Here is a 14,160-nt window from a genome sequence, read left to right as displayed (position 1 = left end):
AAACATAAAACAGTTCAAAAAGAGTTAAAAAAATATGATCTTCTCGAACTATAAAGAAAAGGAAAATATTGAAATTAAGTGAATGTCTCCATTTAAAAAAAAATAAATAAATTAAAAAAATTCATGATGTTATATTATAGTATATAGTATATCAGAAATCTGTTCACTATATTTTATTACAAATTATATCAGTAAGGAAGCTGACTAAATATTAACTGATAATTTATGACAAAGGGGTGGGATTAAATAAGTGTTTACTTCGTCCCACTCCCTTTCAACATGTAAATTAATCAGAACGGCAGCTATATTGAAATGTATTGATTTTTTTGTATAGTATTTTTTTCTCTCTCTCTTATTTTCTTTTCTAAATGTACCTGTATATTGTTTACAGGTTTGAAATAAATTACCAATCAATCAATCAATCAATCAAGATGGAGTGGCCACGTCCAGATGCCTTCCTGACCGCTCCACACAGACTATGCACCATTTTAGCTGTTTACTTATTTATTGCTTTGTTATACTTTCCGAAATCTTCTAGTTTTATAGTATACAACAGCAGATCACGTCTCAGCATCAGTAACAGGACACATTTCATTGCGTGTTGCACTTGTATAACTATGCATGTGACAAATACAGAATCTTGAATCTCTTTAATCTCTTCTTTTTGTCCTTGGACTTTTTTTGTTATTTTGTCTCGAGTTCTGGTGGGGAAGATGTTATCATTTTTATTCACACCACTAGATGGCACTGCACATTTTGGAGAACCCCTGAGAGCGCAAAAATGTTGACAAAAAGTTTAGACAGAGAGAGAGGTTCACCAAAGTAGCTAGCTTGTGTAGTTGGTGCAATGTTGATATGTTTGCAGGGAACACAGGCTTGTTATCGTGAGGTAAATATCATTACAAACAGTGTGTTTTGTATTGAATATCAAGCGAGAGGTATTCAGAAGTGTCGAATTCATGCATTGTGTAGGGTTTTGTCCTGGTGTATTTTACATGGATTTTGACAGACGTGTGGGACACCGTTGGACCGTTTGTTGCTTTGGTAATCTGTGCTTTTAATTTATTTGATCTTCCGGAATGAGCCGCTAAACAGTTTGCATGTATTCAGCTAAATGCTTTTACTGTAATATTTTGAACATGCAAGCGTGTTTGAATGAAATGTTGTTATCAGTTAGACTGTCTCTTTTGCGCTTTTATCTTTCCACTTAAATATTTACTTTCCTTTATGCAAGGGTTTTACGCATGTGGTCTTGAGAATTACTGATTACCCCAACAGCCAAGTTTGGATAGTGACATACTTTAAATGACGTGGGTTAGCAGTATGCAGTGCAGTTTGTATTTTTGCAAGAATTGTCTTATCTTCCCTGAGTATTTGTCCCATAGCCCTGTTACACATTTCTTGTTCCTGCTCTTTCCCTGATCAGTTTTTGTGTTACCTTTAAGCATTTTCAGTTCCCGTTTTTCTACATTGGGGTGTCCTGTTACCTTTCTATTTCACTTTTTGTTATATTTTTCCCATAAGCCATTAAAGGTAATTTATTTTACAACATCTTGTCAGGTTTTGTCTTGCATCTGAGTCAGCTAAAGAACTTTACAAACCTGTATCTGCATTATGATACTGGCATGCTTTATACCTATGACCGCTCTCCTTGCCAGACATGATCCTAATTACGGCACATAAAATACGAGGCTTTGCTGCACTCCATCACCATGAGGTGGGCAGAGAGAGGCAATGAATAAAACCTTGCGTGACAGTAGTGATGACGGTTGATCTTGCCCTCTTGGAGATAAGTTAGCAATTTCATGCCAGCAGAAAACACCCATCACCATTAGAGAGCTACCCTCACTGAGGAATTGCTGCTATTTCCATCATTTTGGCAATACCACAAGGGAATCAAGATGAAAGTGAGATTGCCTGGTCTGCTGAGGATAGAGAGTTGGACTTTTGAGGGGGTAACTGACAAAAGCTGGATTCATGTGAGTCGAGTGTATATCAGAGTTGTTAAGTAACTGATACTGATGGTAAGTGAGAAAGTTTCCCCTTGGTTAAACTTTCATTTACAGGAAATAGAAGGTTGGAAATGGGTTTAAGAAAAGATGACTGGACAGCAAAGAGTGCTTTGGGTTTCATCAGACAGTAAAAAAGTAAGCATCAGCCATAAGGAACTAGCTGCACATATGTGTTTCTGTTCCCTCTCTCTGCTGTTTGATCCTGCTCCCTCTCTCTGTTTTGTTCTTCCTCCACTCTTTGCTATTCTGCATTTAGCCTCAAGACAGGTCTTCTATGGGCTCTTAACTAAATGGGATCTTTGCTGAAGCTATTGTTGAGAGCAGGGCCATGTCTTAGACAGTATGCTCCAATAAGCACGGCGAGCACTAAAAAGGTAAAGGCCATGGCCTCAGCCCCATGTCTTCTTGTAATTGTGTATATGAGAGGGAGAGAATGTAAGGGAGCATAGCTAGGACAACAGACAGCATTATCGATGCACATTTATAATCAATGCATGTTTATTATAAATTCATCTCACAACATTCTGATGTAATATCATGTAATTGCACCCCTTGATTATTATAATTCAATCTTATTTATATAACTCACAACAACAGTTGCTCATGGTGCAAAAACCCTACAGTAATACAGAGAAAACCGCAACAATCAGATGACCCCCTATGAGTGAGCACATGGCGACAGTGGGAAGGAAAAACTCCCTTTTAATAGGAAAAAACCTCCAGCAGAACCAGGCTTAGGGAGGGGCTGCCATCTGCTGTGACCGGTTGGGGGTGAGGGGAGGAAGACAGGACAAAATGGTTAGGGTAATAGTAATAATTAATAACAACCACTAATAGAATTATGGTTAGAAAGTGTTAATTAACTGGCATCATACAGGAGTAGTGAATGCATACTTTGCCAATAATAAATTTACAGCTTGTCTGCAAAAAAAGACAACGTAAGCTCCTCCTGCATTTTCTTCAAAGAAAGTTCTATTTTGGCTCAATTTTTGCCTCTAACGTTTCATCCATAATTTATCTATGTGGTATATTTTAAATGGAGGACTCAAAGAGAATCACAGCAAGTGCTCAGTGACACAGAAAAAAAAAAGAAAAACAGAGCACAGAATGAATGCAAGTTTTATTTAGTGTTTAGCGGGTCGTGAAATATTAAGAAAAAATATTGTGCATGTTTTGCTGGGGAGACAGATAAATTCGTTGAGGATAACTCGCTGTACTGCTGCGGATGAAGAGCTTTCATGACCCCACAAGCACACAAAAATGAAGAACAGCTGTCCAAACATCACTGTCAGATGGAGGTTGACTGCAGTAATATTCATTATTTAAAGTATGCTTTTTTTGCCTTTAGAAAGCGGTTTTAAGCTTGAAAGGTTCTGAAGGCCACTTCCTGCCTGCTGCTATTTTGTCTTAGTTATTTCTCTTGTTGTATTATATTGACATTAGGGCATGGCTAGGCCTGCACTGTATCAGGGTAACAAATGCTGTAGTCTGTGAAGTACATTTAAACAAGGTTAACGTTGAAGGTACTTCAACCAGCTTTTAGTCTAAATGAAGCGCAGATTTTCTCCAAACTTCTGGAAAGTTTGCAAACTAACTTGTTAGCACACATCAAGATAAATAGCATATTGAGCTACTTTCATCATTAAACTATTGTAGAAGACGATAACAAGATACTAAAAACACCACCATTCAAATCTCAAACTTTGCTCTACACCTGGCATAAGCTGTCTATGCCACAACCTTTTCTGTGTTGCTGGATCCACACACTGTGGCTGTAGTACTGAAGATACTACTTGTGCGGGTTGGGAAGCTAACTTCCAGTTAGCTCCAGCGTAGATGCTGAGGTTAACTGAAGGTTACCCTTAGTTAACCTAAAGTTGCATAAATGGCTCCTAAAAAATATTTAGAAGTGGTCCTTGAGAGTGTAGGTGGTGTTGTTTCAACTCAGTGCGTGTCATATATATATATTTTTACATTTCTTTGTTTTCAGTCCATTACTATGCGGCATTTATAGAGTACACTTATAATTAAACCTTTGCTCGGAGATGGTTATGCAGATACATGCATTGTTTCTTTTATGATATTGACTTAATAGAGTAACAACTAAAAGCAGATTAATCCTTTGCTTGGATGAAAAATTGAGCACTTAGAAAGAGTGATCAGAAAGCTTTGAAGGCAGGTGTCATTTCAAAAAGGAAATAAAAAAGTGAAAAGTAAATGCTTCGAAAGTGGCATCCTTGGGGAAAACGTTTCCTCTGAAAATCCAATGATGCTGTTAGGTTCAGCTGATTGTTCTGACATACTATTTTTCTTCAAAGGTTACAAAGATGACTAATCTTTGTAAGCCTCCACAGCACTTCTATGACTTAAGAGTCAATAACCCTTAAAACACCAACTACCACTAATTATAAACCAATGTGTAAGTTTTTTTTGTTTTTTTTTATTAATGCACACATGGGAAACACATCCGTGAAGTTAAAGTTACACACAGATGCAAAACACAGACATTAAGCATTGCTTCTTCATTTTTAATATGCAGAAGAAATTCAATTATTTTACAATTTAACACAATAATTTTAGATCAGTCAGCCATGTCAGAACTTCCAAAGACCCATTTAGTCAGGCTTGCCTAGTTTGTAACTAACTTCAAAAATTGGTATAAGGTAAACTTCATGAACTTGCTGCCACATTTAAGTTTCAATCATTTTTATGTGGCCCTTATTCTCCATATAAGCAACATATTTGGTGATGCTGCCTGTCAATGAGAGGAGCTCCACCTGCTTCCCTCAGTCATACATACTTTGTTTACTTGTTGATGTTTAAACACATCTGTTATGTGACATTAAATGGAGTTTTATGACTTTAAATCATTTTTGTTAGCCTTGTGGAATACTATTGATGCAGTAGTGGCAACTTTGTTATTCACTTTGGCGAAAGAGATTCATGTATTATTAATATTTACAAGAATTGGAGGAGAAAACGTGAATCCTGAATCTTTTTTGCCAAAGCATGTGTTACTGTTTGTGGTGCTGACTGCAGTATGTCTGCTGATGTGTACAGACAGGCAAAATAAAAGAAACGACTGTGTAAACAAGAGATATGCAATAAAAAGAAAGTATTCCTGGAATAATCTCCTATAGTTCCACTCGTGCTTAATTCTAATGGCTGAAAATACATTCTGTTCTGATGACTAACCCTCTTATCATCTAAGCAGAACAATAACAAATCTATTGGGAAGGTTATTAAAAAAAAAAAAAAGGTTGCTAATTGTTCTATTGAAATATAATAAGTGACGTAACCTGGGGTGGGGGGTGGTAATGGTGGTAATGAAATGTATAATTATATTTGATTACTTTCTAAAATAAATTTAAACCCATAAAGGGTCTTAATGCCAAATGAATGCTCCACAAGACACAGTTCCTTCTAACAGGCTCAAATATCTTATGTCCATTTCATGATACCTGATTGGTAACATGAAATGATACCTGAATGTCGCATTTGTCGACATTTACTTACTTATTTACCTTTACTTAAAATCAGTGTATTAAAGAAAAGGCTGATGTTGAAGTGGAACAAGCTTCCATTTTTCTTACAGTTGAGATTAAGAATGCTAGTAAAAGTTTTCAAACAATTTATTTTTTTTTAAAAAGAAAATCCTTTTGGGATGCACTTGATTATGTATCTGTGAAGACTGATGATAGTCGTGATGCTGGTTGAAATATTATTATCACTGAAAGCATTTACTAAGTGAATGTATCTGTAATTTTTTAAAATAGATTTCTGTTTGTTTGTTAAAGGAAATATTTGATTTTATTGTCTTCTCTTATTTATATTATTTGTTGATTTGTTTCCTGTAGTTTGATGATTGGATGTCTTGCTCTGTCTTTATTTATGGTCCCCAGAAAGAACAGTTGTTGCTGCGGTAACTACTAATGCAGGTCTAAATAAAGAATGGAGAAATGCAGTATACTGTTAAATCTTAAATTACCAGAAATAAACCCTCATCAGTTGTTCATAAATGTATAATTTAATTGACTTTTTTCTGTGCGCATTTATCATGTAATTACAAAACTTTGTTACTTGTAATTAGTTATTGCTCAACAATGTTCAGAAAGTTAAAGACAGTATGCTACTAACTCTAGCAGTCTGGTATTTATAGCACTTTATATAGTCTCTGTAGAAATTATCCGCATATCTCACTTATCTTAACTGCACTACTGTATAGTTCTGTGTAAATAATCATTCTGTACATACAATAATTTTTAATCCTACAACTGTTTATAACTTGCATAGTTCACATTTCTGTATAGCTGTATATCTCATATTTCTGTATAGTTTTTTTATTTCATATTTATATCCTGTTCATAGCCTGTACATAGCTTGTACTCACTACAGCCTGTACATACTTATAGTTATAGAATATTCATAACATACTTCATACCGTGTACATTATAACATACCATAATAGACCCATTTCTGTAATATACTTACATATCTATATTATTGCTAATATATATTGTAATATATCTATATCATGGCTAAAGCACTTCTGGATGGATGCAAACTGCATTTCGTTGCCCTGTACCTGTGCAATGACAATAAAGTTGAATTCTATTCTATTCTATTCTATTCTATTTTTATAATCTTCTGACTCACAATCAGCATATGCAGTTTCTTGTGAGTACATAGAGGCAGGGGTGTAATTTCCAGTGGGCTGGAAATTACCCCCCCAATAATCAGACCCAATCAATATAACCCCCCCAATAAAATGATCAATTATCCTGCATAAATAGGCTGTTGATTTTTTTTACTCATTTCAGGTATTACCAGCGAAATATTTGCATGTTTAATCATCTGGGAATTGACCCAGATTTATTTATTTATTTAGACAGAGATCTTGATCCCCCCCCAATGTTCAGCACAAAGTTACGCTGATGCATAGAGGTGAGCATAATTACTTTTTTTGTTCATTGGCGTAATACTGGGCTCTGCCGTAGGGCTTTTACAACCCAAATAATGTGAAGTTCTACCACACAGGTTACATTAAGAAATGTTCCTTACATTCAGCTAGCACCCAGTTCTTATTGGCCATGAACATTTACAGTGCAGCATGAACAAGCAACTAAAAAGCAAACTCTATAATTTGTAAGCAATCTCAATACAAATTAGCAGCTCCTTCAGTGGGAGACTGCGGCACCCATGGTGTGGGACGGAGAGATTTCGCAGGTCTTTCCTCCCCACTGCTGTCAGACTCCACAACAAAGACTTTGGCAGCTGATCAAACCCTCACACGTGAAATAAGACTGCTATATGTGCAATTCTTTCTCTGACAAAGTTGTACTTTTGTATTTTCTTACTCAGTTGTATATAGTATTTGTATTCTATTTTATTCTATTGTATATATTATTCTATTTTTATTCTATTGTACATAGTATTTTATTTTATTTTATTTTATTGCATTCCAGTGTTTTCTAATTTCTGCTACATAACTTTGCACTTTTGCTGTAACAAAACAAATTTCCCACCTGTGGGACTAATAAAGGTCATCTTTATCTTTCTTTATCTGTACACCAGCACGACCATCGGCAACACAAAGACTGTGCTTGACCCATCAATATATTGGCCCAGCACCCACTCGCTGTCAGCATCCTTCAGCATGGACAAGAGGAAGTGAATGGGAAGGGTTAGCAGATGCACAGCAGCTGCACCCATCGAGTCCATTGTGTAGTCCTAACTGAATCAGTCTGCTTCAAATTCCCCTTCCAGCCATATGAAACTACCACACCCATATCATCAAGTCACTTCCATTTTCTACCCCAAGTTTCTGCAGAATTGAAAGTCGATGTGAAATTTAACACTAGCAATTCTGATAACTCTAAACTGAAGGCAGCATTCAACAGATGGGTGGCAAAGCTAAATGTGAAAGCATCCTCAAACACTTTCCAAAAACCCTGTCAAAAACAAACTGATGTTAAACAGGTATGATCAATGCTCAAATCACCAATTTCTTTCTCCAAATTTCACAGCAATCCATTTGGTACTTGCTGAGAATTTTCACACAAAACATCAAATTTCGACTTTGTGGTGGAATCAAAATAAGGGGATGAGCAAACAACTCAGCCTTCATTTTTGATAAAACATGATTGCTCATTTTTTTCCTTAAATTTGTTAAATCATTAAGTAGAGATTTGACAAGTTAAAATGTTTACTGGTGGAACTAGAGTAAAGTTTAGAGGATATCCGATGAATTTTCTGGAGATTGTAATGGTTTGTATAAATTCTCCTTGCTATCATTATCTATAAAATATTTTTTGAAATGTTTTAGCTGGAATCAAATATGGGATCCACCGTATGATCGATCAGTGCCACGAGCATGGCTACAAACCAAACAGCGAGCAAAATCTCCTCAAAGAGCCCATGTCTTCTGTTTTCTTCTTGCAGTCAATATGGGAAAGCTTAGCGCGAGGCAGCAGCTTTTCTTTATGTTATGTAGGTAGAAAAGCTGAAAATATTCTGTAACAGCATGATGGTTTTCTAAGAAACAGAAGGCAAAAAGGTACACCGACCGTTTTTTTTCATGATCATGAAAAAAAAAAAACTGACTCTTGTTTTGCATATAATCTAATAGTTTTAATGGTATAATACAACACAGTAAATGTATTTACACAAACTAAGGCTTGCGTAAGTGAATGCATCTGATAATTATCCACCTGCACTCAGCATGGATTTCATGCTTTCATGTAGCAGTGCTCCTCTAATGACAGAGAAGAGCAAGGAAAAAATGAAAAATAGACCGAGATAGCCGTAGGGTTGAAAGGGTCATTAGTGAATTTGTGTTCCTGGATGGCAAAAAGAAAAAAAATAACTAAATAAATGAAAGACATGTTAATAAAAACCAACCAGAGCTGGGCACTTAGTGCAGTAAAAGTTATGCTGTAGTCATTAGTAATCCCGACCCCCTTACAATGACCGTCAACACAGATATAAACCATGGCAACCTTTTTTCTTTAATAATGGGAAGAAGTAGGAAAAAACTAACACAGTATACTGTAACACATTCCTGCTTTCAACAGATATTCACAACACATAAATCAATACACTTGGGGACATGTGTAAATTCAATCAAACATAAGTTGAACCAAGTAAAAGCAAAACATGTGAAGGCACAGTGTGTCTAAAGTAGACTGTGTTGGAGTTTTTATGGCAACAGAATCCAACTGACCTCTTTTTTTATTCTAGGCATGTGTTTCTGTTCTTGGCTGTTCTGGACGACTTTGAGATTGCCATCCCTTCATCGACAGGTGCAAAGACTCATGGATCATAGAGATCCATTGATATGAAAGCATGCGATTAATGGGCTTATCTGCATCGACTTACAGCTAACTGCGGCACCGAGAGGTTTATATAACAGAAGCGTGCATAAATAACGCATCAGGATTATGTGTATTTCTTCAGTTGTTAGCCCATAGTTATCAGTTTCAGACCTACACAGACTTCACTGCATATGGGCCCTACTGTTAGATTCCCTCTTCATATTCTCCCTGTCTATATGGCAGCTTGCTCAGTTGAATACACTGTCTAGCTAATATATGATTGATCGTTGGAGTAAGAGACACTCCAGTAGCCCTGACTTTCCTCCCTCTCAGTATTTTTAATGGGCTAGCCAAAGGCAGGTGCTTCTCTATGTTCGCATGTATGTGTGTTGGCGGAGTCACGGGTGAAAATCAGCACAGGCGTTTGAGGCCAACGGCACAATATTCATATGGATTTATGCCACCGGCGCCTTCAGATGTATAAGTGAACACATATGACTGCCCTGGCTGAGACTGTATCAGTGCTGTGTATCAGTATATGTGGGAGTCACAGTCTGGCCTTGCTAAGCTGAGATGAATCGTGTGTTTGATGTTAAATGCGGCTGAATTAAATGGCCCACTTATTATATTACAATTCTTAACAACACTCCAGATCTGCCAACCCTTACTCATAACATCTCTTTCCTCCCACTCACACAGTCCACACCTTCCTCTCTTTTGCTCCAACCTGTCCTTGAAGGACCGGGCATGCAGTCCATCAAAGGCCTTTTCCCTCAATGAATCTGCCTTCATTCTACCCCTCCACACCATCTTTCCCCTTCATCTGCACCCTGTGATGTGTTTTCTATAATCCTACCTGTCCCGTCCTTACAATAAACACTGAGGTCAGTTCAATGCTTAAGTGCTTCCTGGCAATCATCATTGGTTTAGTGGTGGAATGTGTGTGTGCGTGTGTGTGTGTATGTTTGTGGATTTGGTGGAGAAAGGGACAGGCAGGGTTTTGTTCAAATTGCCTCCTAATCATTTTATCCCTGTTTTACAAGGGCATATAATAAGTAATTTACTCAGGATTATCTGTGTAATATATACATGAGGGCATTTTTTGGGTACTATTTTATTTTCCAAACAGTCTCTTGGTTATTGTTATTGCACCTTCCATCTCTCCTTTTGCCTCTTTGGACACTCGGACGCTGTATTGCCGTTAACAAAAGCAGGCCACTTCACCCCGGTCATGGAAGAGGAGACTGTTGGAAGGATAGTGGGAAACTGAGGGGAGAAAGGGAAGAGATGAGCAGAATTTCAACAAGCTGTCCTTGATGACTGACCAAAGTAGAGTCATGGTAACAGTGCCTTTCTGTTGCAGGGTAGTCCAGGAATTCAGCGTATATGAATGCGTGTGTTGACATGTGAGGGGAAGAGCATGGGGGAGAGAGCTAGGTTTATGTGCTTGGGAAAACTCGGTGCGTTTAATTTTGCATTTAATTTAAATTAGAATCAGCAGAGGGAGGATTCATAAATCATGTGCGCAGAAGATAAAGATCTTTTTGCCCACCGCCTCCCCCGATTCCTCCCTTTCCATCTCTCGCCATCGCGCATCAAAAGGTTTGCTCCCTGTGTGCGCTAATCATATGTTTCTACAACATCAGCACTTGGTTGTAAATGAAAGCATCAACCTGGCCACAGATGATTTAACATTATCTTCTTTATTATGCTCCATAATCTAATTCCATACACTAGTTTTTTTTAATCTAATCACAGTTATTTAGTGCATCCAATCAGAGCCTTGCGAGGGTGCCTCTTAACTCTGGAGCCGCATCTGCCTACTGATAAACTCAAAGATTTTATGATTTAGTTTCATTTTGCTTTCTTGACTGATCATCTGTGCTATTTATTAAACAATAATATGATACCAAGGTAATGAAAAAGGTTGAATGTTTGACTTTGCCATTGACCTAGCCTTGCATCCCCCAGTGGGCCCACTGGCAACACCCCTGTGGGAGCAAACAGAAGCACCAGCAAGTAGATTTATGGGGACCCATTACCCTTTTATTACTCTAAGTAACAATGAATAATTGTTTGTAATCAGGACATTGGGTTGGTGAGAACAGTATTAGGTTCACCTCATATATCATTGAGCAAATACTAGTGGTGAGGACTATGAGGGATGAGGACAGTATTGGGGAGAAACCGTTCTTATTTGTAATTGCTTAACCCCCAAGTGAATGTGATCATGTACAACGGCATGGAGGAAGAAAAACTTGGCAGAGAAACGTAAGTGCACATGGAGATGTCTCCACTGCTAGCACACAACACAAACACACGCACTAAACACTCATACAGACTTCCTTGCTCTACTGTAGCGCTATTGGATGAATTGCTTATTAACAAAGTGCAATTAATCACTGCCGTGTACTGGTCACCTGAGCAACAGAAAACCAGTGAGTATTGAGAGCAACGGGGGAGTGGGCTCCAGCGGCCTCTCTAAATGGCTCTAATATAACACGCTGCGCTGTAAGCACCGCTGGTTGGTTGTTTGTCAAAAGAATGCCTGGTGCACGCGCACGGCAGATATTAGATGAGAAACAGACTGTTTCATCATGTTGACAGGACTGTGTGCATAAATAAATGACCTCGCTCTGTTGTTCGGCTCCCCCTTTTGTCTATCCACTTCTGGCCACATCACTTTGCATTTGACAAACAACAATTGTGCCCACAACTAATGTATTTATACTCATGCTCTCTAATGTGGCACTCCTTTTCAATTTTCCTTCATGACACCAATGTTGGAAGAAAAAGTCCAATTTTTTGGAGAAATAACAATGAGATTTACTGCACACAATAAAAACTGCAATTCCCATACCAGATGCTCCCTAAGGGGCGTTAGCAGCTTGGATGATGAAGGCTGGTGAAACTACACCTCCCAGGGGGCAGAGCTTCATTGCCAGTGCTCCTTCTGGGGGTAATAAACTTCCATTGATCCAGTGACAGCCCTGATTAAAATCAATCCTGAGTCCACCGTGTCTCAGTGTGGCAGACTTCAGGGACTACCAAACGGGGAGAGAAAGTGTGGTGGGAAAATCTGTGTGCGATGCAAACGCACATCAGGAAAACATGGGATTAACTTTTCCCCACTGCTCGTCTCACTCTTCTCCATCATATGCTGTTTTTGTGTACCCTATACTATAAAAAATAGTACAAAAACTCCAAAAACTACTTGGTTTTTTTAATATGCCCATTTTGATTTGATTCCAGCAATATTCTAGTTACCCGCAGACAGGCAGGGCGTTATCAGCTGATATCACTCCTACTGATGTTGCCATTTTTCTTAGCAAAAGCTCAACCAGGTTAGAAGGAGAGCATGGCTGTACTATTCTGCTCTTTTGATGTGGTTCCAAAGCTATACTTCTATGTTTTCTCGGCAGTATCCTTTTTGTTGTCTTGTAAATCTTCACCCGAGATCCTAAGCCCACTGGTAAAAGTTTTCATTCAGAATTGCTTTTTGTTCTTTGTATTTAGCATTCCCTCTATCCTGATTAGCCTTGAGGTCATCGCAACAAACAAACAAACAAACAAACAAACAAACAAACAAAAAAATCTAACCCAACAACATCCCCACAGCATGCTCATGCTTCCACCATGTTCAACTATAGTATCATAACAAAGGAGTTTAGATTTGAAGCTAGTCTAATGTTCATGCATTTTAGCCACACTACCATAAAAGCTTTGACAGGTGGAGTGATTCACTGATGGTTGTCCTTCTGTAAGGTTTCACCATGACCTTAAAAATAACTCTGTCTCATTCTTAGTCACCATGACCTATCTAACAAAGCAGCTCATCTCTGCTTTCTCAATTTGATTGTTGTTGATTGTTGGTTGTTCAAAACTTTATCATTTTGACAGTGACACAGGAACTTTTCATGGTGCAAAGCTTTTCATGCATGTTTAATCAGATCTATGCCTCGGAAATTGTCTCAGATACTGAGCTATTGTCTACAACTACAACTACAATCGTTGAATGAAATCCAGAAGCTACAGGTATCTATAGAAGTTGTGCAACAACCATTAATGGAAGCACAATGGCTCACAATTCAATTGTGAGGGTCATAACAGTGGGTCTGAATAGTTATTTTAACAGGATTCTTCAGTATTTTCAGTATTTTCTTTGTATTCTCTCTTTTTTTCTCCCCATTCCCATACATATACATTTCCCATACAAGATGCACTGTGGCCTCCTAACATATGGTCATATGGATTACATACTAAATGAGGGAATGAAAACAGACAGGCAAACATATGTATACATGGGACAGGCTGTGAATTTCACATCCTCTATGACATAATATGGAATAGTTAGCTTTAACACATTTTCTTTTCTTTTTTAATTGCAAGAAATAGCATGTCCTTTGAAAGGTGGAGCCATAAATACGATACGAAATGTAGTAAACTGATCATAAAACAGTCAAATAACATTTAGTGTTTTGCAAGTGGTTTGTTATTTAATGTAGGAGTCTGTAACCTGGGGGAGTTGTGGCCCTGTCATACACCTTAATACATCACTGCAGCATTATTGCAGTCCTGGCTATTGATTGGATCACACACGCAAGTGGAGGTTCAGCGCTAATAACCACTGCTGTCATGACTTTGACATGTTATGGCTGCAGGCATGGGCTAACATGGAAGGACACACACCTGTAGCATAGAGTAGATGAGTCGGCTGCAAAACACTTCCTGTATCACTCATAAAATAGACCTTGTGGTGAAATTATTTCCCCAGCTGCTTAAATATCTTCCGCGTGCTTGACAAACCGATCTTATGTCGTGGATTGGTGATCTAT

At 37.9% G+C, this 14,160-nt stretch overlaps 1 long non-coding RNA gene across 1 annotated transcript; it reads left to right on the top strand.

Moving 5' to 3' along the window:
• The first annotated feature begins 807 nt into the window (after window positions 1-807).
• On the top strand, window positions 808-10,208 carry LOC109196508 (uncharacterized). Its single transcript, XR_003215896.1, has 5 exons — window positions 808-889; window positions 973-1,044; window positions 7,587-7,991; window positions 9,252-9,313; window positions 10,025-10,208. It is a non-coding gene; the product is annotated as an uncharacterized LOC109196508 (long non-coding RNA).
• The last annotated feature ends 3,952 nt before the right edge of the window (window positions 10,209-14,160 follow it).

The sequence above is a fragment of the Oreochromis niloticus genome, linkage group LG22, assembly GCF_001858045.2.
Source record: "Oreochromis niloticus isolate F11D_XX linkage group LG22, O_niloticus_UMD_NMBU, whole genome shotgun sequence".
In the NCBI taxonomy this organism is placed as follows: domain Eukaryota; kingdom Metazoa; phylum Chordata; class Actinopteri; order Cichliformes; family Cichlidae; genus Oreochromis; species Oreochromis niloticus.
Note: the sequence above shows the minus strand (reverse complement) of the source record. Positions and strands in the feature narration are given on the sequence as shown.